Source organism: Tamandua tetradactyla, chromosome 17, assembly GCF_023851605.1.
Source record: "Tamandua tetradactyla isolate mTamTet1 chromosome 17, mTamTet1.pri, whole genome shotgun sequence".
Taxonomy (NCBI): domain Eukaryota; kingdom Metazoa; phylum Chordata; class Mammalia; order Pilosa; family Myrmecophagidae; genus Tamandua; species Tamandua tetradactyla.
This window is the reverse complement of record NC_135343.1, coordinates 36,880,693-36,905,652: the sequence shown is the minus strand read 5'-3', so window position 1 is coordinate 36,905,652 and position 24,960 is coordinate 36,880,693. Positions and strand designations below refer to the sequence as shown.

At 38.9% G+C, this 24,960-nt stretch overlaps 1 protein-coding gene across 5 annotated transcripts in view; it reads right to left on the bottom strand.

The window, feature by feature from the left end:
• The window catches only part of UGP2 (UDP-glucose pyrophosphorylase 2), a 60,635-nt gene that overhangs the window by 10,122 nt on the left and 25,553 nt on the right, over nt 1-24,960 (bottom strand). The gene's annotated exons all lie outside the window — the stretch shown is intronic.

The following is a 24,960-nucleotide window of genomic DNA, read 5'->3' as shown; positions in this document are numbered from 1 at the left end:
TCAAATATCAAATGTAATATACAAAACTCATCAAGTCTCTAAATATTGCTAGTGCACTATTGGAATCTACTCAAATTCTGGAGATAAATATATAAAAGTATTTGATCATGCATTACTCCTTCTTCCAAAGGAGATAAAACCTAAACCACACTTGTTCCTTGGCATCTTCCTCCATTCAGTCATACGTTTGCCCTTCAAAGGAAGGTGACTTTTTTTGTACACACTTCCAGATATGTACAAGGATAGAATTTTTTCCTTAAGAATTTAACTATCAGGGATCATTAAGAGCACCTTTGTATAAAAGCCTGTATTGGAGGTTCTCACTGCTCCAACAAATGCCCTGGAAAGGAGGAAGAAGACAAGAACTGGGCTTGGAGTCTCCTACCCAGCTCCCTCATCTATTTCCGTGAGCAGAGGGCCTTAATCTTCAACAGCTCCACTTAGAGTGGAGGCCCAAATTCGTTTGTTCAAAGCAAAGGCACAAGCAAGTCTAAACCTCTTATAACAAGAATCAAAGCTTTTAAAAAGATTGTAATATATCGCCTATGTATTTATGGGCCCTTTGGGATACTGTCGCCATTTGCTTTAATAGATTCTCAAATGCACTGTTCAGTTACACTGTGGTTTAAGATAGATAGCACCTGAGTGGACAAAAAAAAAAAGAGTAGATTCTCAGCAGAGCTATAATTTGTTCTGTATCCTAGATGTGTGTGTGTGTCATGAGCAAAGTTTATGACTGGGAAAAGGAGTCAATGGGCTCACACACCAATGATCTAGGCCTATAGAGGTAAAACTTCCTTTATGCTTGGTCAAGCATACATACATACATACATATATCATATATAGATTCCTGACCATACAGTTCTTGCTGTTAACAAGGCTTTCTCTTTCTCTTATTTCTTCTCCTCTACAATATACCAACTGCCAAAACCCTGTATCATATGAGCAGATTAATATACTTTCTTGCTTGGTATAAATACTGAGGAACATGTGACTCTTCTCCAAGGCTCTCTGAATTATTTTCTAAGAGACAGGACTGTCAATCTTCCTGGGAAGTTCTAAGGGCCCTTCAACTTCATATTCAGAAACAAAAGAAGGGCTGGTGACAGAAAAAGACAGGAGGTTGGGACAAGCCTGTGGGCACCATGCCCCACCTGAGGGGTCCTACCTAAGCGTGAGGACGCCAAATGCCAAAGAGGAGGACAAGGAGATGGGAAAACACAGACCACACTGGTCGCTTCCCTGGAAGGCTCAGTCCAGGCAGGACACCGTGCAGATAACATGGACTAAGGTGATGCAGAACGACAGGGCTTGGGACTCAGATACCAGTCAACACCTGTATTCTGAACTTCCCAGCATCACTGAGAGATAGGGAGCCCTGTCATTTAAAGGCAAAACTATTACAAAAAATGCAAACAAGGTAAAGAGAGATTTCTTCAAACTCAAGTACGTAGTCCAAAGATCAACAGGATGGCACTGTTTTCATTTTCACCTTCATAGCACAGTGCTGTCCAACAGAATTTTCAGCAATCATAGAAATGTTCTATAATTTGTATTGCCTCAAAATGGCAGCCACTCACCACATGTGGCTACTGTGGCTGAGAAACTGATGTAATTTTATCTAATTTTAATGTAAATCAACATGTGTGGCTAGTGGCCACTATACAAGAGTGTGCCGTTTTTAATGATCTATTATAAAATCAACCAGGAGCTAGAATTATATTTTAGCTCATTTTAAAACTCTCCAGCATTTTTTTATTCAATATAATCTTTTTAATTTTAATGACATTAACATCATAAGACATTGACTCAAACACCTATAAAGATGAGCTAAAACCTGATACTTCTTTATCTTCACTAATCAATATTTCATTTATATAACAGTGCAGAGGTTTAGAGTTTTACAAGGGACAAAATAATGTTCAATTTTAGTCTCAGAACTTTACCAAATAACCTATATTCAAGCTTCAGCCTAAGCCTTTGGAAGGTCAAATACCAAACCCTACACACTTCAATACCATTTCAAGAGTCCCTGAACCCAAGAAAAATGTAGGTACCAATTATATCTTATAACATCAGGAATTCAAACAAAGCATATCATGGGATATGCTGTTAATATTTGTATGTCCTGTTTGAAACACAGGTAAATATTCTAGATGTAACTTGGGAGTGAAAAATTTCATGTAGCATTAATATTCTATCAGTTGAAGTATACATACTTATTATTAAAAGAGTAAAACAATAATAATTATTTTGAAAGCTATTAATTTTATGTACAACAATTAATGTTTTCAGATACTTCAGTTAAATGAATTGGAAAATCGACAATAAACACAAAAAAGTAGATTAGTACATATCTTTAGGACAAATATCATTTCCTTTTGAGCCAACAAATGTTTATAAAAGTTTAGCACTACAAAGCAAAATAATATAATTTAGATTATACCTTAAATCTAACCATCAAAGAATTGTTTGGTTTACTAACATTCATGGCACAAAACAAAGTGAGCTTTAGGAACCATATTTTGTTTTCAGTTATTTCATTTCATTTAGGTTATAAGTCTTTCAAGAAAAAGGTTAAAAAAAAACTAATAGGAATTTTTAATGTCCAAGAAGATGAATTAAAAACCAAATGTCAGCCTTGTTGCCTTAAGATTTCACTGGAAGCATTTTTTTAAAACTTTTTTATTGTATAATATAACATATACAGAGCAAAAAAAGGAAAAAGCAATAGTTTTCAAAGTACTCATCAACAAGCAGTTACAGGACAGATCCCAGAGTTTGTCATCAACTACCATACAATCCTCTCAGATGTTTCCTTCTAGCTGATCCAGAATATAGGAGGCTTGAAGGAATAAATATTTTTTTATCATCACAATCGACTTTTTTTCCTCTTTCATTTATACAAAAAAAAGCAATAAATTTTAAAGCACAGGGTGGGCCACAGTGGCTCAGCAGGCAGAGTTCATGCCAGAGACCCAGTGCCTGCCCATGTGAAAAAAAAAAAAAAATTTCAAAGCACAGCACCACAATTAGTTGTAGAACATATTTCAGAGTTTGGTATGGGTTACAATTCCACAATTTTAGGTTTTTACTTCTAGCTGCTTTAAGATACTGGAGGCTAAAAGAAATATCAATTTAATGATTCAGCAATCATATTTATTTGTTAAATCCTACCTTCTCTGTATAACTCCACCGTCACCTTTGATCTTTCTATCCCACTCTTTAGGGGTATTTGGGCTATGGTCATTCTAACTTTTTCATGTTGGGAGGGTCTGTCAATAACATGGAGTAGGGAGATGGAACTATCTGATGTTCTGGAGAGGCTGGACCCTCTAGGTTTCAGGACTTATCTGATCCAGGGACCCATCTAGGGGTTGCAGGTTTCTGGAAAGTTACTCTAGTGTATGGAACCCTTGTGGAATCTTATATATTGCCCTAGGTGTTCTTTAAGATTAGCTGGAATGGTTTTGGTTGGGTTTGGCAGGTTATGATAGGTAGCAATGTCTAACTGGAGCTTGCATAAGAACGACCGCCAGAGTAGCCTCTCAACTATGAGCTCCTCCAGCCACTGATACTTAACTAGTTACACTTCTTTTCCCCCTTTTGGTCAGGATGGAATTGTTGATCCCATGGTGCCAGGGCCAGGCTTATCCCAGGAGTCATCTCCCATGCCACCAGGGAGACTTTCACCCCTGGATGTCTTGCCCCATGAAGGGGTTAGGACAATGATTTCACTTGTAGAGTTGGCCTTAGAGAGAGTGAGGCCACAACTGAGCCACAAAAGAGGTCCTCCAGAAGTAACTCTTAGGCATACCTATAGGTAGACTATCACTGGAAGCATTTTATCTCTTTTTCTTGCTGCACACAAGAGCACAGATCATTATGGCAGTGAAAAAAAAAATACCTATGTCATGGCAGTTGCTGCCACGCCGCTAACACTCTCTAATGCCAGCACCCCCTCTGGCTCACTGAATTTCAGCCAAAGAAGGTGGGCAAGTAAGGAGGGCTTTATACCACAGCTTGTACAAAGCAAACTACCAGCAAATCAACCCACGTAAAGCATTCAGGAAGCAATTCAAAATCGCAACAAAAGCTGCTTGCTAGAGTGCACCTTCTACTGGGTGGGCGGCAGTGAAGGAAGGGCATTGTTTCAGGCCTGGTACGCGATGCTCTGTGGAATGAGTTGTTAGCAGAAGACCACTGAACTTCTGGTTTGCAAACTTCTCTTCCAGTATCTGGTGAGAGAAATTGTTCAGCATTTCAAGACAGATCTGTGCTTCCGAAATGCAGTTATTGGTGCTTTGCAGAAAGAAAGTGAGGCCTATCCGATTGGCCATTTTGAAGACACCAACCTGTGTGCTATCCACATGTGGTGGTTGAATCAAGTATCAACATGGCCAGGTTATGATGCCCCATTGTTCTGTATCTGTGGACTTAAATCATCAGTATGTGAAATTCATCTACGACTGATTACATTTGCAGTCAGCTAAGGCGAGTGGCTTTCCACAATGAGTGAGGTTTAATTTAGTTAGCTGGAGTCTTAAAAGAGAGAGGTCAGCTCTTCTGTTGCTCAGATGTGGTGTGTCTCTCTCTCTCTCTCTGCCGACACAGCAAGCAAACTCACTGCCCTCCCCCTCTTTACGTGAGACATGATTCCCAGGGGTGTGCACCTTCCTGGCAACGTGGGACAGAAATCCTAGAGTGAGCTGAGACTCTGCATCAAGGGATTTGAGCCCGAAATGAGACAAAATAAAGTGTCAGTGGCTGAGATTCCAAACAGTCAAGAGGTTATCCTGGAGGTTATTCTTATGCATTAAATAGATATCAAGATGTAATGGAGAGGCTGGAGGGAACTGCCTGAAAATATGGAGCTGTGCTCCAGTGGCCATGTTTCTTGAAGATGATTGTGATGATATGGCTGTCGCAGTGTGACTGTGCGGTTCTGAGAGCCTTGTGTCTGATGCTCCTTTTGTCTACCTTATCGATAGACAAGTAAAACACATAATTAAAAATAAATAAATAATAGGGGGAACAAATGTCAAAATAAATTTAATAGATTGAAATGCTGGTGATCGGTGAAGGCAAGGGGTAAAGGGTATGGTATGTATGATTTTTTTTCTGCTGTCTTTTTCTTTCTTTTTCTGAATTGATGCCAATGTTCTAAGAAATGATCATGATGATGAATATGCAACTATGTGATGATATTGTGAATTACTGATTATATATGTAGAATGGAATGATCATATGTTAAGAATGTTTGTGTTTCTTTGTTGTTATTTTTTTTAATTTAAAAATTAATTTAAAAAAATTTTTTTAAAAAGAGAGAGAGGTCAGAAGGGAGCTCAAAGCAGCACAGCCCAAGCAGCCCAGCATATCTCATCTCAGCACTTGCAGCTCAGCCCAGATATTTGGAGATACAAAAAGGAATCACCCCAGGGAAGGTCACTGGAACCCAGAAGCAGGAGAGAAGGCCAGCAGACATTGTCCTGTGTCTTCTCATGTAACAGAGACCCTCAGATGAAAGCTAGCTGATTTTCCTCTAAAGAACTATAAATTTTTTGGGGGGGAATGCATGGTCTGGGAATCAAACCCTGAAGAAAATTTTTAACTAAATAAATCCCCTCATTAAAAGCCGATCCATCTCTGGTGTGTAGCATTCTGGCAGCTTGAGCAAACTAAAACACCATGCTAAACATATAACAATTATGTCAAAGGAGATCCAGCTATGGAAATGTAAAATGATGGTGCAGCCACTGTGGAAGACAGTTTGGCAATTCGTCAGGAAGCTATAGAATTGCTATATGATCTTGCAATCCTGCTACTAAGTATATACCCAGAAGAACTGAAAGCAGGGGCTCAGAAGTTGCACCCCAATGTTCACAGTGGCATTATTCACAATTGCAAAACATAATATCCTTCAATGGATAAATAAAATGTGGTATATACATATGATGGAATATTATTCAGCTGTAAGAAGGAATGACATCCTGATGCATGTGACAACATGGATGAATCCTGAGGACATTATATTGAGTGAAATAGACCAGACACAAAAGGACAAATAATATCACACTAATATGAACTAATTATAAGCAAACTCAGAGTCAGAATCTAGAATACAGGTTATCACGAGACAGAATGGAGGGTAGAGAAAGGGGAGCTGATGCTTAATTTGTGCAAAATTTTTATTTAGGTTGATTGTAAAAGTTTGGAAATGGACAGTGGTTATACTATAACATTATTGTGAGTGTAATTAACAGCACTGAATTATGCTTGTAAATGTAGTTGAAAGAGGAAGTTCTGGGTCATGTATGTTATTAGAAGGAAAGTTAGAAGATAAAACATGAGACTATAACACAGTGAATGATGGACTATATTAAGAGTATAAATATAAGAACGTTCTTTCATGAATTATAACAAATGTACACTATTACAATAAGGTGGTATATGGGGAAAATACATTTAATGTAAACTATGGACTACAGTTAACAGTAATATTTTAATATTCTTTCATCAATTATAACAAAAGTACCACAGTAAAGTGTCAACAATAAGGGGGTACGGGTATATAGGAACACTGTTTTTTATATGACTTTTCTGTAAACCACAACCTCTCTAATTAAAAAATAACTTAAAAGAAAACTAAGTGGAATAAAGCAGACACAAAGTACTACATATTGTATGATTACATTTATATTATATGATAAAATTTATATATAGAAAAAAATTCACTGAAGAAATAATGTCCTCCAAAAATGTGTTATCATGAAAAAAATCATCTTTGGTACGTATATCATAAGGAATAAAGAACTTACGAAGAAAAGAAGTATTTTAGAGAAAAAAGTTATCTAAATACATTTTGTTCACAATAATCAAACTTTAAAACTATGGGTTTTATTAGAATGCTTTCAGAATGGGGGCAACCAATTCAATAGGCTGAGCCCTCGAAACTTATTCCTGCAAAGGAGAAGCTAAACTTACTTATAATTTTAATTATGCCTGAGAATCAGTCACCCGCAGAGAACCTCTTCTGTTGCTCAGATGTGGCCTCTCTCTCAAGCCAACTCAGCAGGTCAACTCACTGCCCTTCCCCCTACGTAGGACATAGACTCCCAAGGGTGTAAATCTCCCTGGCAATGTGGGACAGAAAGCCTGTGATGAGCTGAGACCCAGAATCATGGGATTGAGAATGCCTTCTTGACCAAAAGAGAGAGAGAAATGAAGCAAAATAAAGTTACAGTGCCTGAGATATTTCAAACAGAATATGGAGGTTATTCTTATGCACTATATGAATATCCCTTTTTAGTTTATGGTGTATTAGAGTGGGTGGAGGGAAGTACCTGAAACTTGAACTGTGTTTCAGCAGCCTTGATTCTTGAAGACGACTGTATATTTGCTTTTACAATGTGACTGTGTGATTGTGAAACTTTGGATCTGATGCTCTTTTTATCCAGGGTATGGACAGATGAGTAAAAAGGGATAAAATAAATTGGGTAGACTGAAATACTAGTGGTCAATTTGAGACGGAGGGGTGAGAGGATGGGATGTATGGGTTTTTTCTTTTTTCTTTCTATTTCTTTTTTGGAGTGATGCAAATGTTCTAAAAATGATCATGGTGTTGAATACACAATTATGTGATGATATTGAGAGCCATCAATTGTACACCATGTATGGGCTGTATGTGTGTGAAGAATTCTCAATAAAAATATTTTTTTAAAAAAAGAATGCTTTCAGAAGGTAACTCCTTATAAGAGTCTATTGAAGCTAAACAAATAAATGAACATATCAAAATAATTTCTATAGAATGCCAACCATTTTGAGTATCTAAAAACACAGTATCTTTAACATTTGGCCATATTCTGAATCCTAGGTACAAAGTTCCCTGGAGAAACTTGTTACCGGGAGGCTTTTCCCTGAATTTTATTCTGCTATGCACCAAAAAGTTACTGGCCATTAAATGTACTTCTTTCCTGTACTTTATGCAGATATAATCAGAATCCCTTTTTAAGTTTGAAAGCATGACAGATTAATGAATTCAACTATGCTAAAAACATGAAATCTGACTGAAAAATTTTTATGGAATGGAAAACAAGTAAAAAAAGAAGTCCCGCAAACCTCAGCAACAAACAGTGAATGAATGACTTAGGAATCACACTCAATGCTTCGTTTCTATCTTTCAACTACTGGCCAAGAGCTGATAGTGGACCAGCCTCACCCTTCTGCTTCAAAGACAAGCTACCAGAGAACATTTACTTACATAAGATGTTCAAACAAGATGGAACAGCAATTATTACGTTTCATATAGGCTGCCTGAACAAAAAGACAGCCCCCCTATAATTATGCTTCAGAAACAGTAATACCGACATAGCAGAGCTTTCTAACAGCCAGTGCTGGCTTAGTTCATTTGTACCTGCTAAGAAGTAACAACCCATGTGCCTTGAGTGTGCAAGGACTCCTCACACATGATGTGACTGTCAAGATCTTCCACTCATTCTGCTTTAGGAAAGATGGTGTTTTGCAATGAAAACTGAAATACAGCTGAGAATTCAGAGACAATTTTTTTGCCTTGAAAGCTATTACTCCACTGCTAAATTTCCAGATCCAAAATCTAAAACCTCAAGTGATTGGGTGAAGCAATCATGCAAAAATATTTTTTAAAAGAATATAATTAAGTCTCCGCCAGTGCTCTCGCCGCCATCTAGCCCTCCTCTTCCTCTTTCTCCGCCGGCGGCGCTCCCGCCGCCATCTAGCCCTCCTCTTCCCCTTTCTCGGCTGGCGCTCCCGCCACCATCTTGCCCTTCTCTTTCCCCTTCTGCTCCGGCAGCGCTCCATCCGCCATCTTATCCTTCCCTTTCTCCTCCTACTCCAGCGGCTCTCCAACCACCACCGTGCCCTCTTCTGCCTTCACCGGCTCCTCCGCCACATCCTCGACAACCTTGCCATCCTCACCTTTCCTCCTCCAGAACAGCTACTAGGGGAGTAGAAACAATACAGAACAGCTCCCAGAGCCATGACAGAGATCAAAAAGACAGCGTACCCCATCCTGGAACGGCTGACTGGCTGGGAGAACAGCTCCAGTGAGATCGCCGAGACGCGCGGATTCCCCGGATGGGGCGGCAAGCAGCCAGAGTCCCTCCCCTCCTCCATCCTGGGCCAGCTGGCAGAATTGGGCAGGCGGTCCCCTCAAGCCGCAGCGGCTGGCGCCCCTACCACGCGCGGCCCCCCGGACCAACTGAGAGAATTGGATCGGAAATCCCCAGGCCGTGGAGAATGGTGACCGGAGGGGTCCCTTCCAAACCCGTGACTCCCCGGTCCAGCTGGGAATGGTGCACTCTCCTGGGCCGCGGCAGCTGGTGCCCTCCTGCCACGCTTGGCGCCCCTGGCCGACTAGGAAATTCAGACGGGTGCTCTCCCGGGCTGCGGCGGCTGGCGACCCTCCCCGCGTTCGGACCCCCGGGCCGACTCGCACTCTTCCAAGCCGCTTCGGCTGGCGAACCTCCCCCATGGCGAGGGTTTTCCAAAGTTAAAGGACCCACAGCACCTTTTACTGGTGCGACCCGCAGACAAACGTGTGCCATGAGCACAACTTACAAGGCAGGATAAGAAAAACAGAACCCAGAGATTTCACAGAAAAATCTTTCAACCTGTTGGGTCCAACACCCAGGGAAATCTGACTAAATGTCCAGACGCCAGCAGAAGATAATGGATCACGCTCAGAAAATTGAAAATAAGGCCCAGCCAAAGGAACAAACCAATAGTTCAAATGAGATACATGAGCTGAGACAACTAATGCTGAATATACAAACAGAAATGGAAAACCTCTTCAAAAATGAAATCGATAAATTGAGGGAGGACATGAAGAAGACATGGGCTGAACAAAAAGAAGAAATAGAAAAACTGAAAAAGCAAATCACAGAACTTATGGAAGTGAAGGATAAAGTAGAAAAGATGGAAAAAACAATGGATACCTACAATGATAGATTTAAAGAGACAGAAGATAGAATTAGTGATTTGGAGGATGGAACATCTGAATTCCAACAAGAAACAGAAACTATCGGGAAAAGAATGGAAAAATTTGAACAGGGTATCAGGGAACTCAAGGACAATATGAACCGCACAAATATACGTGTTGTGGGTGTTCCAGAAGGAGAAGAGAAGGGAAAAGGAGGAGAAAAACTAATGGAAGAAATTATCACTGAAAATTTCCTAACTCTTATGAAAGACCTAAATTTACAGATACAAGAAGTGCAGCGCACCCCAAAGAGATTAGACCCAAATAGGCATTCTCCAAGACACTTACTAGTTAGAATGTCAGAGGTCAAAGAGAAAGAGAGGATCTTGAAAGCAGCAAGAGAAAAACAATCTGTCACATACAAGGGAAACCCAATAAGACTATGTGTAGATTTCTCAGCAGAAACCATGGAAGCTAGAAGGCAGTGGGATGATATATTTAAATTACTAAAAGAGAAAAACTGCCAACCAAGACTCCTATATCCAGCAAAATTGTCCTTCAAAAATGAGGGAGAAATTAAAATATTCTCAGGCAAAAAGTCACTGAGAGAATTTGTGACCAAGAGACCAGCTCTGCAAGAAATACTAAAGGAAGCACTAGAGTCAGATACGAAAAGACAGAAGAGAGAGGTATGGAGAAGAGTGTAGAAAGAAGGAAAGTCAGATATGATATATATAATACAAAAGGCAAAATGTTAGAGGAAAATATTATCCAAACAGTAATAATACTAAATGTTAATGGACTGAATTCCCGAATCAAAGGACACAGACTGGCAGAATGGAATAAAAAACAGGATCCTTCCATATGCTGTCTACAGGAAACACATCTTAGACCCAAAGATAAATGTAGGTTGAAAGTGAAAGGTTGGGAAAAGATATTTCATGCAAATAACAACCAGAAAAGAGCAGGGGTGGCTATACTAATATCCAACAAATTAGACTTCAAATGTAAAACAGTTAAAAGAGACAAAGAAGGACACAATATACTAATAAAAGGAACAATTAAACACGAAGACATAACAATCATAAATATTTACGCACTGAACCAGAATGCCCCAAAATACGTGAGGAATACACTGCAAACACTGAAAAGGGAAATAGACACATCTACCATAATAGCTGGAGACTTCAATTCACCACTCTCATCAATGGACAGAACATCTAGAAGACAGAGGATCAATAAAGAAATAGAGAATCTGAACATTACTATAAATGAGCTAGACTTAACAGACATTTATAGGACATTACATCCCACAACAGCAGGATACACCTTTTTCTCAAGTGCTCATGGATCATTCTCAAAGATAGACCATATGCTGGGTCACAAAGCAAGTCTTAACAAATTTAAAAAGATTGAAATCATACACAACACTTTCTCGGATCATAAAGGAATGAAGTTGGAAATCAATAATAGGCGGAGTGCCAGTAAATTCACAAATACGTGGAGGCTCAACAACACACTCTTAAACAACGAGTGGGTCAAAGAAGAAATTGCAAGAGAAATTAGTAAATACCTCGAGGCGAATGAAAATGAAAACACAACATATCAAAACTTATGGGACGCAGCAAAGGCAGTGCTAAGAGGAAAATTTATTGCCCTAAATGCCTATATCAGAAAAGAAGAAAAGGCAAAAATGCAGGAATTAACTGTCCACTTGGAAGAACTGGAGGAAGAACAGCAAACTAATCCCAAAGCAAGCAAAAGGAAAGAAATAACAAAGATTACAGCAGAAATAAATGAAATTGAAAACATGAAAACAATAGAGAAAATCAATAAGACCAGAAGTTGGTTCTACGAGAAAATCAATAAGATTGATGGGCCCTTAGCAAGATTGACAAAAAGAAGAAGAGAGAGGATGCAAATAAATAAGATCAGAAATGGAAGAGGAGACATAACTACTGACCTCACAGAAATAAAGAAGGTAATAACAGGATACTATGAACAACTTTACGCTAATAAATACAACAATTAAGATGAAATGGACGGGTTTCTGGAAAGACATGAACAACCAACTTTGACTCAAGAAGAAATAGATGACCTCAACAAATCAATCACAAGTAAAGAAATTGAATTAGTCATTCAAAAGCTTCCTAAAAAGAAAAGTCCAGGACCAGACGGCTTCACATCTGAATTCTATCAAACATTCCAGAAAGAATTAGTACCAACTCTCCCCATACTCTTCAAAAAAATCAAAGTGGAGGGAAAACTACCTAATTCATTCTATGAAGCCAACATCACCCTCATACCAAAACCAGGCAAAGATATTACAAAAAAAGAAAACTACAGACCAATCTCTCTAATGAATATAGACGCAAAAATCCTCAACAAAATTCTAGCAAATAGTATCCAACAACACATTAAAAGAATTATACATCATGACCAAGTAGGATTCATCCCAGGTATGCAAGGATGGTTCAACATAAGAAAATCAATTAATGTAATACACCATATCAACAAATCAAACCAGAAAAATCACATGATCATCTCAATTGATGCAGAGAAGGCATGTGACAAGATTCAACATCCTTTCCTGTTGAAAACACTTCAAAAGATAGGAATACAAGGGAACTTCCTTAAAATGATAGAGGGAATATATGAAAAACCCACAGCTAATATCATCCTCAATGGGGAAAAATTGAAAACTTTCCCCCTAAGATCAGGAACAAGACAAGGATGTCCACTATCACCACTATTATTCAACATTGTGTTGGAGGTTCTAGCCAGAGCAATTAGACAAGAAAAAGAAATACAAGGCATCAAAATTGGAAAGGAAGAAGTAAAACTCTGTTTGCAGATGATATGATACTATACGTCGAAAACCCGGAAAAATCCACAACAAAACTACTAGAGCTAATAAATGAGTACAGCAAAGTAGCAGGTTACAAGATCAACATTCAAAAATCTGTAGCATTTCTATACACTAGTAATGAACAAGCTGAGGGGGAAATCAAGAAACGAATCCCATTTACAATTACAACTAAAAGAATAAAATACCTAGGAATAAATTTAACTAAAGAGACAAAAAACCTATATAAAGAAAACTACAAAAAACTGTTAAAAGAAATCACAGAGGGCGGGCCGCGGTGGCTTAGCGGGCAAAGTGCTTGCCTGCCATGCCGGAGGACCTCGGTTCGTTTCCCGGCCCCAGCCCATGTAAAAACAAACAAACAAACAAACAAAATACAATAAAACAAGAAAATGTTTAAAGATGTTTCCCTTTCTTCCTCCCTTCCTTCCTTCCATCCTTCCTTCCTTCTCTCTGTCTTTCCTTCCCTTCCTCCCTCAAAAAAAAAAAAAAAAAAAAAAGAAATCACAGAGGACCTAAATAGATGGAAGGGCATACCGTGTTCATGGATTGGAAGACTAAATATAGTTAAGATGTCAATCCTACCTAAATTGATTTACAGATTCAATGCAATACCAATCAAAATCCCTACAACTTATTTTTCAGAAATAGAAAAACCAATAAGCAAATTTATCTGGAAGGGCAGGGTGCCCCGAATTGCTAAAAACATCTTGAGGAAAAAAAACGAAGCTGGAGGTCTCGCGCTGCCTGACTTTAAGGCATATTATGAAGCCACAGTGGTCAAAACAGCATGGTATTGGCATAAAGATAGATACATCGACCAATGGAATCGAATAGAGTGCTCAGATATAGAGCCTCTCATCTATGGACATTTGATCTTTGATAAGGCAGTCAAGCCAACTCACCTGGGATAGAACAGTCTCTTCAATAAATGGTGCCTAGAGAACTGGATATCCATATGCAAAAGAATGAAAGAAGACCCGTATCTCACACCCTATACAAAAGTTAACTCAAAATGGATCAAAGATCTAAACATTAGGTCTAAGACCATAAAACAGTTAGAGGAAAATGTAGGGAGATATCTTATGAAACTTACAATTGGAGGCGATTTTATGGACCTTATACCTAAAGCAAGAGCACTGAAGAAGGAAATAAATAAATGGGAGCTCCTCAAAATTAAACACTTTTGTGTATCAAAGAACTTCATCAAGAAAGTAGAAAGACAGCCTACACAATGGGGGACAATATTTGGAAATGACATATCAGATAAAGGTCTAGTATCCAGAATTTATAAAGAGATTGTTCAACTCAACAACAAAGACAGCCAACCCAATTACAAAATGGGAAAAAGACTTGAACAGACACCTACCAGAAGAGGAAATACAAATGGTCAAAAGGCACATGAAGAGATGCTCAATGTCCCTGGCCATTAGAGAAATGCAAAACAAAACCACAATGAGATATCATCTCACACCCACCAGAATGGCCATTATCAACAAAACAAAAAATGACAAGTGTTGGAGAGGATGCGGTGAAAGAGGCACACTTATCCACTGTTGGTGGGAATGTCAAATGGTGCAACCACTGTGGAAGGCAGTTTGGCGGTTCCTCAAAAAGCTGAATATAGAATTGCCATACTGTTCTAGTTTGCTAGTTGCTGGAATGCAATATACCAGAAACGGAATGGCTTTTAAAAGGGGTGATTTAGTGAGTTGCTAGTTTACAGTTCTAAGGCCTAGAAAATGTCCCGATTAAAACAAGTCTAAAGAAATGTCCAATCAAAGGCATCTAGGGAAAGATACCTTGGTTCAAGAAGGCCGATGAAGTTCAGGGTTTCTCTCTCAAGTGAGAAGGCACGTGGCGAACACAGTCAGGGCTTCTCTCTCAGCTGGAAGGGCACATGGCGAACACGGCATCATCTGCTAGATTTCTCTCCTGGCTTCCTGTTTCATGAAGCTCCCCGGGAGATGTCTTCCTTCTTCATCTCCAAAGGTCGCTGGCTGGTGGACTCTATGCTTTGTAGTGTTGCTCTCTCCGAATCTCTCATTCTCCAAAATGTTTCCTCTTTTATAGGATTTCAGAAACTAATCAAGACCCACTCAGATGGGTGGAGACATGTCATCCCCTAATCCAGTTTAACAACCGTTCTTAACTAAATCTCATCAACCAGGGAGATGATCCCATCACAGTCCCAAACACACAGCATTGAATAGAGACTATTCTACCTTTAAGAAATGGGATCCATATTAAAACATGGCTTTTCTTAGGGGGCATACTTCCTTTCAAACCAGCACACATACGATCCAGCAATACCATTGCTGGGTATCTACTCAAAGGACTTAAGGGCAAAGACACAAATGGACATTTGCACACCAATGTTTATAGCAGCGTTATTTACAATCGCAAAGAGATGGAAACAGCCAAAATGTCCATCAACAGACGAGTGGCTAAACAAATTGTGGTATATACATACGATGGAATATTATGCAGCTTTAAGACAGGATAAACTTATGAAGCATGTAATAACATGGATGGACCTAGAGACCATTATGCTGAGTGAGTCTAGCCAAAAACTAAAGGACAAATACTGTATGGTCCCACTGATGTGAACGGACATTCGAGAATAAACTTGGAATATGTCATTGGTAACAGAGTCCAGCAGGAGTTAGAAACAGGGTAAGATAATGGGTAATTGGAGCTGAAGGGATACAGACTGTGCAACAGGACTAGATACAAAAACTCAAAAATGGACAGCACAATAATACCTAATTGTAAAGTAATCATGTTAAAACACTGAATGAAGCTGCATCTGAGCTATAGGTTGTTTTTTTTTTACTATTATTATTACTTTTATTTTTTTCTCTATATTAACATTCTATATCTTTTTCTGTTGTGTTGCTAGTTCTTCTAAACCAATGCAAATGTACTAAGAAACAATGATCATGCATCTATGTGATGATGTTAAGAATTACTGATTGCATATGTAGAATGGTATGATTTCTAAATGTTGGGTTAATTTCTTTCTTTCTGTTAATTAATAAAAAAAATTCAATCACATAAAAAAAGAATATAATTAAAGCAATATGAGTGAGAAAATTTTCACAAAGCATCTGCAAGCACACACAAAACTTCAGTTTGTGGACTACTCCAACAAAATGGGAACCATCTTCAGCAAATTTACATGTCCAGGAAATTGAGAGGACAGGGCTTCATTTTAGTCAGTCACTCACAGAGGAAGGAAAACCAGCCATCAGGACACCAACATCACAATCAGATGCGTCCAGTACTGGCAAACATAGTTGAAAAATACCTTGCTCCTCTGCCAACCTCAACGTTAAAGTAAGTCTATTTCTGTTAACTGTGTGCATTGCAGTGACCACAAAAGCAATCTAACAGCTGGCCATGCTGAGGAATTATTGTTCCTGCACTATAATAGCAACAGTTTAAAGCCTGGTTATTAAATTTCTAAATAAAAGTGTAACAACTACAATTTTTTCTTGTACCCCAAATATTTAATTCTATGATGGTGATTTAAGGTCTCACGCTCATATTGATTTTAACACTAGGCCATTTAGCCTTCAGCCAAAAGGTGTACTGAGTATATTTCTAGTTTTAATTCACATCTCCCCATGACTGGCATCTAAAGAACCTGAGTCTGAATTAAGAAAAATAATTATGAAGAATTACATTTCAAATATTTGGTGTGAAATAAAATGAGCCGATCCAAGCTTAATACCAAAATTCCAAAACTCAAAATTCCAATGTCAGCAGAGGCCCTGGCAAGTCAGAATACAAAGAACTCTAGAAATGCCACATTTAAAGCCCTGCATTCTAAGTTCAGTGTGCAGGGAGTTGTCCTACCCCTACAGATGTCAACAAACCAGCTGTTTATATGATGCTTTCAATACCTCCTTATCTTACTACAAACTAACCCATAAAGCAGCAAACTAAATGCGGGTCCTACAGAGGAACGTGACTGTTACAAGGACTCTGAGGGAGCAGGAAGGAGAAAGTCACAGAGTAAAGTATGAAAAGGGGAAAGGCATCCGTGGTGGTCAGCTTAGTGCTGCTGCTGGAATCCTACACTGGAGGTCTTTCACTTGTGATTTGTAACTTAGAACTCATCCGCTGCCATCCCCACCACTGCTACCCACACACTGGCAAAAGAAAGGACCGCTGGTTTGATTCCAGGAAGTCAGGAAGCTGTTTGTCTGAAGTTTAATACCTACAGGTTAAAGTGGGTATTAAGCACAGCTTTCCATCACATAAATCGCCCTATATGCTAAAGGAAGTTCTCTCAATTGGTGACGCTGTCCACATCCTCCACCAGGGGACCTCACCAGGCCACTGGAAACAATCCCACAGTTTGTTTAGTTCAACATGTCAAGAGGATCTGTGTTAGAAAGTTGCTTAGCAACAGCTGAAGTTACCTGGACACACCTAATCCCAGAAACATTTTTAGTCCTGCCTTCTGCTTCCCCTTGTCAGCTCCGGCAGAAGAACACACAGACATCTGCTCAGGCAAAGACAGACAGTGTCCCAAGACAACAGGGGCTGCCATGCACTGCCCAACACAGCTCACCATTAACTGTGAATCACTTTAGTCAGTCACCAGTGCTGCAATTTGTGCTCTGGATGCTAATCACCCTCTTTCTCTCAGTCATGAATAGAACTCAGTGTTTGAAGGCCTCTACTACGACTAAATATGCAGTAGCACAAGCTACACATGTGAGGGGGGCAAACCCCATGAGGCTCCCCAGCAAAATGTCCAAGGGAAGCTAGGCCACTCATTCTTTCCTCACTAGAAGAATAAAATTGGCCAAACACCCAACTTCCTCTGGGGAATGAATGAACAAAAGAAAGGAGTTGACAATCTACTGAAGAATGTGATTTAAACAACCTTCTGCCTCAAGGATGTCAATCTAATTTTTCTGCAGTAACTGAAAGGAGATTTTAAAAAGATCTTTTCAAAACTGTCTACCATGATCTATATCTTGCCAAGTCTGTTCACAACTTAGTTTCCAGTTAGAAGAAAAGCTGAATTCATCACACACTCACGGACACACTGTTCCCATCAGCAACAGTGTAACCCAGTTCTTGGTAGCATATTTGTGCTATTCCTGGAGACAGCGCCAAATACCCAAAGCAACTAACAGTACCTGCCCTGTTATGGTTCACAAGGGTATGATTATTGCAATCTGAGGGGAGAATTTCTTTTCAATAAAAGCAAGTTTGCCTGAAAGAAAATGAGCTACCCAAACCCTCACCACACAGCATCTGGGTGCCGAATTGCTACACACATGTACTATTTCACGTTCCACCAAGAGACTCACTTACTCCTTAGTCCACAAAAAGAACAGAAGCCAGCATATATGAGAATGCCCTCAACTGACTGCCACCAAACCCTCAGGACTTCCCTGCTTCTCCATCCTTGTTTCCTCCCCTACCTCCTGGTTTCAAGGAAGAGCTGTGCACCCCCCCACCCTAAGGCAATCTTTCTGTCAGTGCTCATTTTGTCAATCATCCTGTCTCTTCTTAGCTTCAGCTTTTTCCTCTCTGCTCCTTTCCATTAGCATGAATATATTCAAATATTCTCCATGTCAAAAAACAAAAAAGACAGTCACACATATACACACTCACTCATTCCTTCCCGCACCCATGTACCATTTTACCCTCATCTTCTCAGAGCCAAAACTTCTTGAAAGAGTTGCTACACTCACCCCTACTTCTTCACCTCCCATGCACTCCCTCACCCACCGCAATCTGGTTTTCTTTTCCATCATTCAATGAACTGCTCTTAACAAGGTCACCAATAATCTCCAATTGCTAAATGCTATCAATATCATTCAATAATTCTCTCACCTGCACTCTCAGCTGCATTTGACACAACTGACTTACTCCCTAAATCTTAAGATGCTCTATTTCTTGACTTCTGAAACACCATCCTCTATTTCCCTCTTCTCTCCGCCTGCTCCTTTTAAAACCCATTCTAAGGGCGGGCCGCGGTGGCTCAGCGGGCAAGAGTGCTTGCCTGCCATGCCGGAGGACCTCGGTTCGATTCCCGGCCCCAGCCCATGTAAAAAAACAAACAAACAAACAAAATATAATAAAACAAGAAAATGTTTAAAGATGTTTCCCTTTCTTCCTCCCTTCCTTCCTTCCATCCTTCCTTCCTTCTCTCTGTCTTTCCTTCCCTTCCTCCCTAAAAAAAAAAAAAAAAAAAAAAAAACCCATTCTAAGTAGACCTCCTCTTCCCAGACAATCTGCTCCAATCCCATGGCTCCAATCACTCTCCAAAGCACCAAGACACATTCCTATGCTAAACCAGATATCTGCTCACACTTGATCAATGACCAGGTTTCTACCAGTTTTAGGCAACTGTCTATGCTGCCATGTTCAGTCCCCTGTTCACTTCTCAGCTGTGTTAACTGGAGTGGTCTCTACCTCATAGGCAGTTTAAGCCTTTTAAAGAGAGAATTTGAGCATGTTTACTCTCTTTATTACATCACTTATAAAATGAAGCATTGACATGGCATGGCAGGTTAGCTGCCTAACCTGACATTATTTTTCCCTTTCCACTTTAGAACCCTGACTTTTAGCTGCGTACGCCACCATCCAGAATGAAAGACTACCATTTCTCAGCCTCCCTCACGGCTGTCTGCGCCAATGAGTAACTAGAAGTGAGTTGAAGGGTTTCCAGGAAGTCTCTATGAAAGGCATGGGGTGGCCTTTTTACACCTTCCTGCTGCTCAGCATGGAGAAATAGAAGCTAGACTGCGCTCAGGTTGCCGTCGCCATATGGGAACATGAGATCTACTAAGGATGGCAGAGCGGCAAGGTAGAAGCCCAGGCTTCTGGTGACCACCAGGGCTGTCACACTATCTGGATCACCTCCCTCCAGTTTTATTTTGTTATTATGGGTTTTTCTATTATATGTGGCTGGATCCAATCCTCAGTGGTACACATGGCTTATGAGATCCTTAGTGATTTGGCCCTTTTTACCTTCCACTCCTTCTATTCCTGCTCCCCCCGACACACTGCTCCAGGAAACCAGAGCGCTGGATTGTCCAAACTCAGCATGTCACCCCTTTCTTTTCTGTTGGCCTCTGTGCTTTCCCCCCAGTCAGGAAACCTCACTTCACCTTCTCTCCATCCTCCTCATCGCAGTTCAGCCCAGGGATTCTCAGCCATTAAGAGATAACAGGAATGTATGAAAATCAGAAGTGAATTGATCCTCTTTCAAAAAATGCAGCCCCCTCATAAAAACATAGCTTTTTACATACAATTAACTACACTACACTGGAAATTTCATTACAGAATATAAAAATATCTTTATAAGAGATGTCTTTTATTTCCCAATGAAAATTAATGTGCAATTAAAACAAAAAATAAACTTTCAAAAATGAATTTCAATGAGAAGGCTTCTGTTTGGCTTGAATAAGAAGATGATAGTGTGCTGTGGTTTGAGATGGTTACATGCATGCCATCGACAGCCAGTATACATTTTTTTTTTTAAATCCCAATGCCTCAAAGGCGAGTTCCCACAGCTAACCATGTCAGCTGAAGGCAGGCTTGCTTTGGGAACACCAGAATTCTCCATGACTTAAAGAGCTGAATTCTTGTGGCTCATGTCTATCTTGTGTCTTCAAGAGCCAACAAGGTTATCTTTGCTGAAGTCAGCATCATTCACACAGGATTATACCATCTCAGATACAAGGCAGAAGAGGATGCATTATAGTGACAGGTGAAGCTCACTCTTCTCTGCAGCAGCAGGACCAGAGTGCCAGCTGCTGTCACAGGTGCTCTATTCTCTCTGTACACGGAACACCGTAACTTCTCTTCCAGCACACATGTCTTGCCTGCCTCAGAAACGTTAATCATTTTAAAAACATTTTCAGAATTACTATTTAATTATAATTCTTCTCTGTGTGCACTAGCACACATAATGAACCAAGACCAGTAACTGGCTGCACTGAGAAATGTCTGAAATTGCAAGGGCATGTTAAAAGGAAATGATGTAGCTGCTGTTTCCTCCATGACCTGATTCAAAGCACTGTAATAAATTACATCAATTCCAGTATGAAATGATATCATTTGACAATAAGCTCCAAAACTGAATGAGGCTATGGAGTATAGCAGCTAAGAGCATCTGGCCCAAGTAAAAACCTTGGGCTTCACCATTTATTAGCTGTGTGACCCACTGTAAGTTTTTTCAATGTTCTAAGCCTCAATTCTTTTCAACTACTCTGCTGGTTTGTTATGAGGATAAATGAGATAACACAGGTAAAGTGCTGAACACAGCAACTGACCCATAGTTATCACTCAAATGTTGGCTAGTGTTATTACCACATAATTGATTCAGACACACCCCATCCTCCACCCCACACACATTTCAATGACTTCTGAAACCAGAATGCATCACACAATCAGTGGGATCTTACAAGTAATTGATTGCAGTTTTTTCTAAGTGTTACACAAAAGGTTCAATTTATCATCAATGGCACATATTTGATAAAATATGGTATTGGATTTCCCTCTCTGCTACAAAGTCACAAACCAACTCAATGAGCTCCCAGGCATGAGGATTCACCCGAAATCTCTCCAATCATTTATAGCTTGAAAGATAGCTTAAGACACGGGTCAAATTATGGCCCATGGGAAAATCAGGATTGCTGCTTGTTTTCATAAAATTTTACTGGAACATAGTCACGCTCATTCATTTACGTACTGCATGTGACTAATTTCATGCTTTTACAGCTGAGTTGATTAGTTGATCATATGGCTTGCAAAGACTAAAATATTTACTACCTGACCTTTACAAAAAAGGGTTTGCTAATCCCTGTGTGGTAGTTGGAGTCAGTTGTCAACTTGGATAGGAAAACACAGGGGGAATTTTTCCAGTTAGGTGTATGAACAACTGTCCTATTCATACACCTAAACCCTCACATATCCAAAGGTAAAAATTTATAAGAGAGGGTAAATGAATAGGTCCCTTCAGAGAACAAGTCAGAAATCTTGGCACCAGCACAGTTTTCTAAACAATTACACTAATCAGCACCAACCCAATATTTCATGCTCAATATTCTTTAACACAATCTGCCTTAGTAAAAATTTCAGCAAGGACTATTACTAGAAGCCTGAACAATAAAAGTCACTTATTTTCATCCTAAGTCTTGTATTGCTCTCTTTGGGGAGCCAATCATGAATACTGCTACTCTTTGTTATATAAAGGTAAGGATCATAGTGATCCAAAGTCCAATAGCCAATTACTATAAATAAAAAGGTAGTTCTATATTAAATATTTCATATAGCAATTAATATGAATAGCCAATGGAAAAATTCAACTGTATTAACAATCAAATAAATAAAATATTGAATGAAAATTCAAAAATCCTTTCCATCTAAACTGGCAGACACATTGTTAAGCAGTTAGACTTAATGCTTTAATAACTACAGTGAGACCAACAGTAAAATAGATTGCCAGGCTCTACTCAAATGTCAAATTACAGAAGTCTTCTCTGCCTACCCTATCTAAAATATTATCCCTACCCCCTCCATCTATGTCCCCTTATGCTTTTTCTTCATGTCATTTACCCCACTTGAAATTACATTATGCTATTTTAATGTCCACTCCTCCATTAGATTGTAAGCTTTGTCAGCACAATCTTCTGCTAATACACACTTGTTCCTCAAACTATAGCTATGAAACCAATAAATTAAAAGGAATGTGAATATAAATTGGCACAGCCTTTCTAGAAAGCGATTTTAAATATGTAACAAGAGACTTTAAAAAGTTCATATCCTCTGAACAAAACATCATTTCTGAGAATTTATTCTTAGAAAATAATTCACTGATGCAAAGTTATATGTACAGTATATTAATCACAAAGTTTTTTGAATAGCAAAAAATGAGTCGACTTACATGCCCAACAACAGCAGAATTCTCAATATAACTGTGCAAACCTGGAACCCTCATTCCCCTGTCCCTACTAAAATATTTTCTTCAAATGATGAGCTGGATTCACTGCTTTATTTTCCACCAACAAAAAACTAATATAAACATTTGATTTCCAAGGTAGTACCATGCCCAATGACACATGATTAAAGAACTGATCCTATAACAGTTGATTGTCATCCTTCCCATAGTTTCAACTAAGATTCGACAATCCAAAGCTAGCAACACTCTGTAGAGCCTCCTTAGCCCACTAAACCCAACAATGAAACATACATACACCAATCCTTTGAATACCTGTATCTCCACATACATTGAAAACAGGAACCCAAGCTATGACAGTCCTCTGGGACAAGGCCTACCCCTTATATTAATCTTGGGTTCAGCAGATATAAGACCTGTAATAAAAATATTAATAAACCTGGATGGGGTTGATCATTAAAGACAATTCTAAACAATCCTAGAGTCTTCCCTATGTAGAAGGGATCCCTATCTAGAAGGGATCTATATACCCTTCAATGAAAACTCATCAGATAGGAAAAAAAAAAAACCTCATCAAATAGAATAGTACAGCTAAGCAATTTTAGTAATTGAGGGCATTATGTTTATTCTCCACAACCTGACAGAGTACAGTCTTCCTGCAACCCTGAAGTTTAAGGAATTAGCTTAATTTTTATCTCTGCAAGAGGAAAACTGTCAGGGGTAGATGAGCTTTTATCACAATGAAAATGGTAAACTACCTATATATTAGAGAGAATTACAGGGATATAAATTATGATTCAGTTATTTGATGGAATATTTTGCTAAAAAATAATATAAAAATGGAAAAGTATTAAAGTATTCAGGATCATAAGTGAAAGATATATCAAATCAAGTATACTGAGAACAAATATATAAAACATTCATAATCAAAGATAATGAAATGCATAAATATGAAAATAATAGAATTTTAAGAAGTATCATCTGTAATCTTGATACAATTAATACAGTTCTACTGTTCTGACTATGCCCAATACAGCACCTGACATCCAGGAATTACTTAAAAAATATTCATTGAGTATATGACAATAGGAAACATCTGTTGAGACTTAATTGGAGTACCTGGCATGGTAAATGCATTACTTTGCATTCTCAATAATCCTTATAGGATTGCATTATGCCTATGTTTAAAAGGTAAGGAAACTGAGGCTGACAACAGCTAAGTAACCTGACCAAGGTTACATGTTTAAGAAGCAATGAAACTCAAATATAAAAATCTGAAGTTGTGGTCTTGCTGTCACTACAAATACTGCTAAACTGGGGAAAAAACAGTATCAAATACACTGACGGCAAAATTAATTCAGTATGCTCATGTAGGTGGTCTTTGTAAAGGCAGAATAATTTGGTGACACTGAGCACAAGGTAATTTCTCAGATACCTGCTGAATAAACCTATCATTGGGAATTTTATAGCTCAGAATCATGAAATTAGATATTTTAAAACAATAGAAAATCATACAATACACATCATAAAAGTATTGAAATTAAATTGCAAGAAGATGTTAGCTCTGATAAAGGATATTAAAAAAATTAAAAGTAGCCATTTATCTAACAGTGACCAAGAAACATAAGAAATCAAGATTTACTATGCAGTTTGGAGTTTAGGATTTGAGAACTTAAAAGCAAACACACTCCTCACTTGCCACCAAAAAATAAATTCCAACTACCCTTTTATAAAACTAAGGACCTCCCATCTCCTATGTTTTCCAGCGTCTTCTTAGTTAAGCCAAATTGATCCCTCTTCAATGACATGAATTTGCAGACACAGTCCCTACCAACTTTGTCTAGTCTCGTCGTCTACCCACTCCCATTCTTAATCTCCGAAAGTACTCCCAAAACTGTACTTCTTAAAACATTCTGCCCTCTCATGCCCTTGGGCCTCTGCACATTGTGTTCTCTTAACCTAGAATGTTCACTCTTTCTGGGCAAACTCTTATTTATATCAAATCTCAGTTCTAAGGTGACACCTTCATCTCTATCTTATTTAGGACTTTCCTGACTCCCAGGACCTCCTTCTCCTGCTGCATATATCTACAACATATACCAGAAACACACTTATCGGAAACATCCCAGACAGATAAAGTCCCTCAATCTAAAAAATGATAACTCTGAGCATAGGGTAATGAAAAACTTTTAGATACATAAAGTT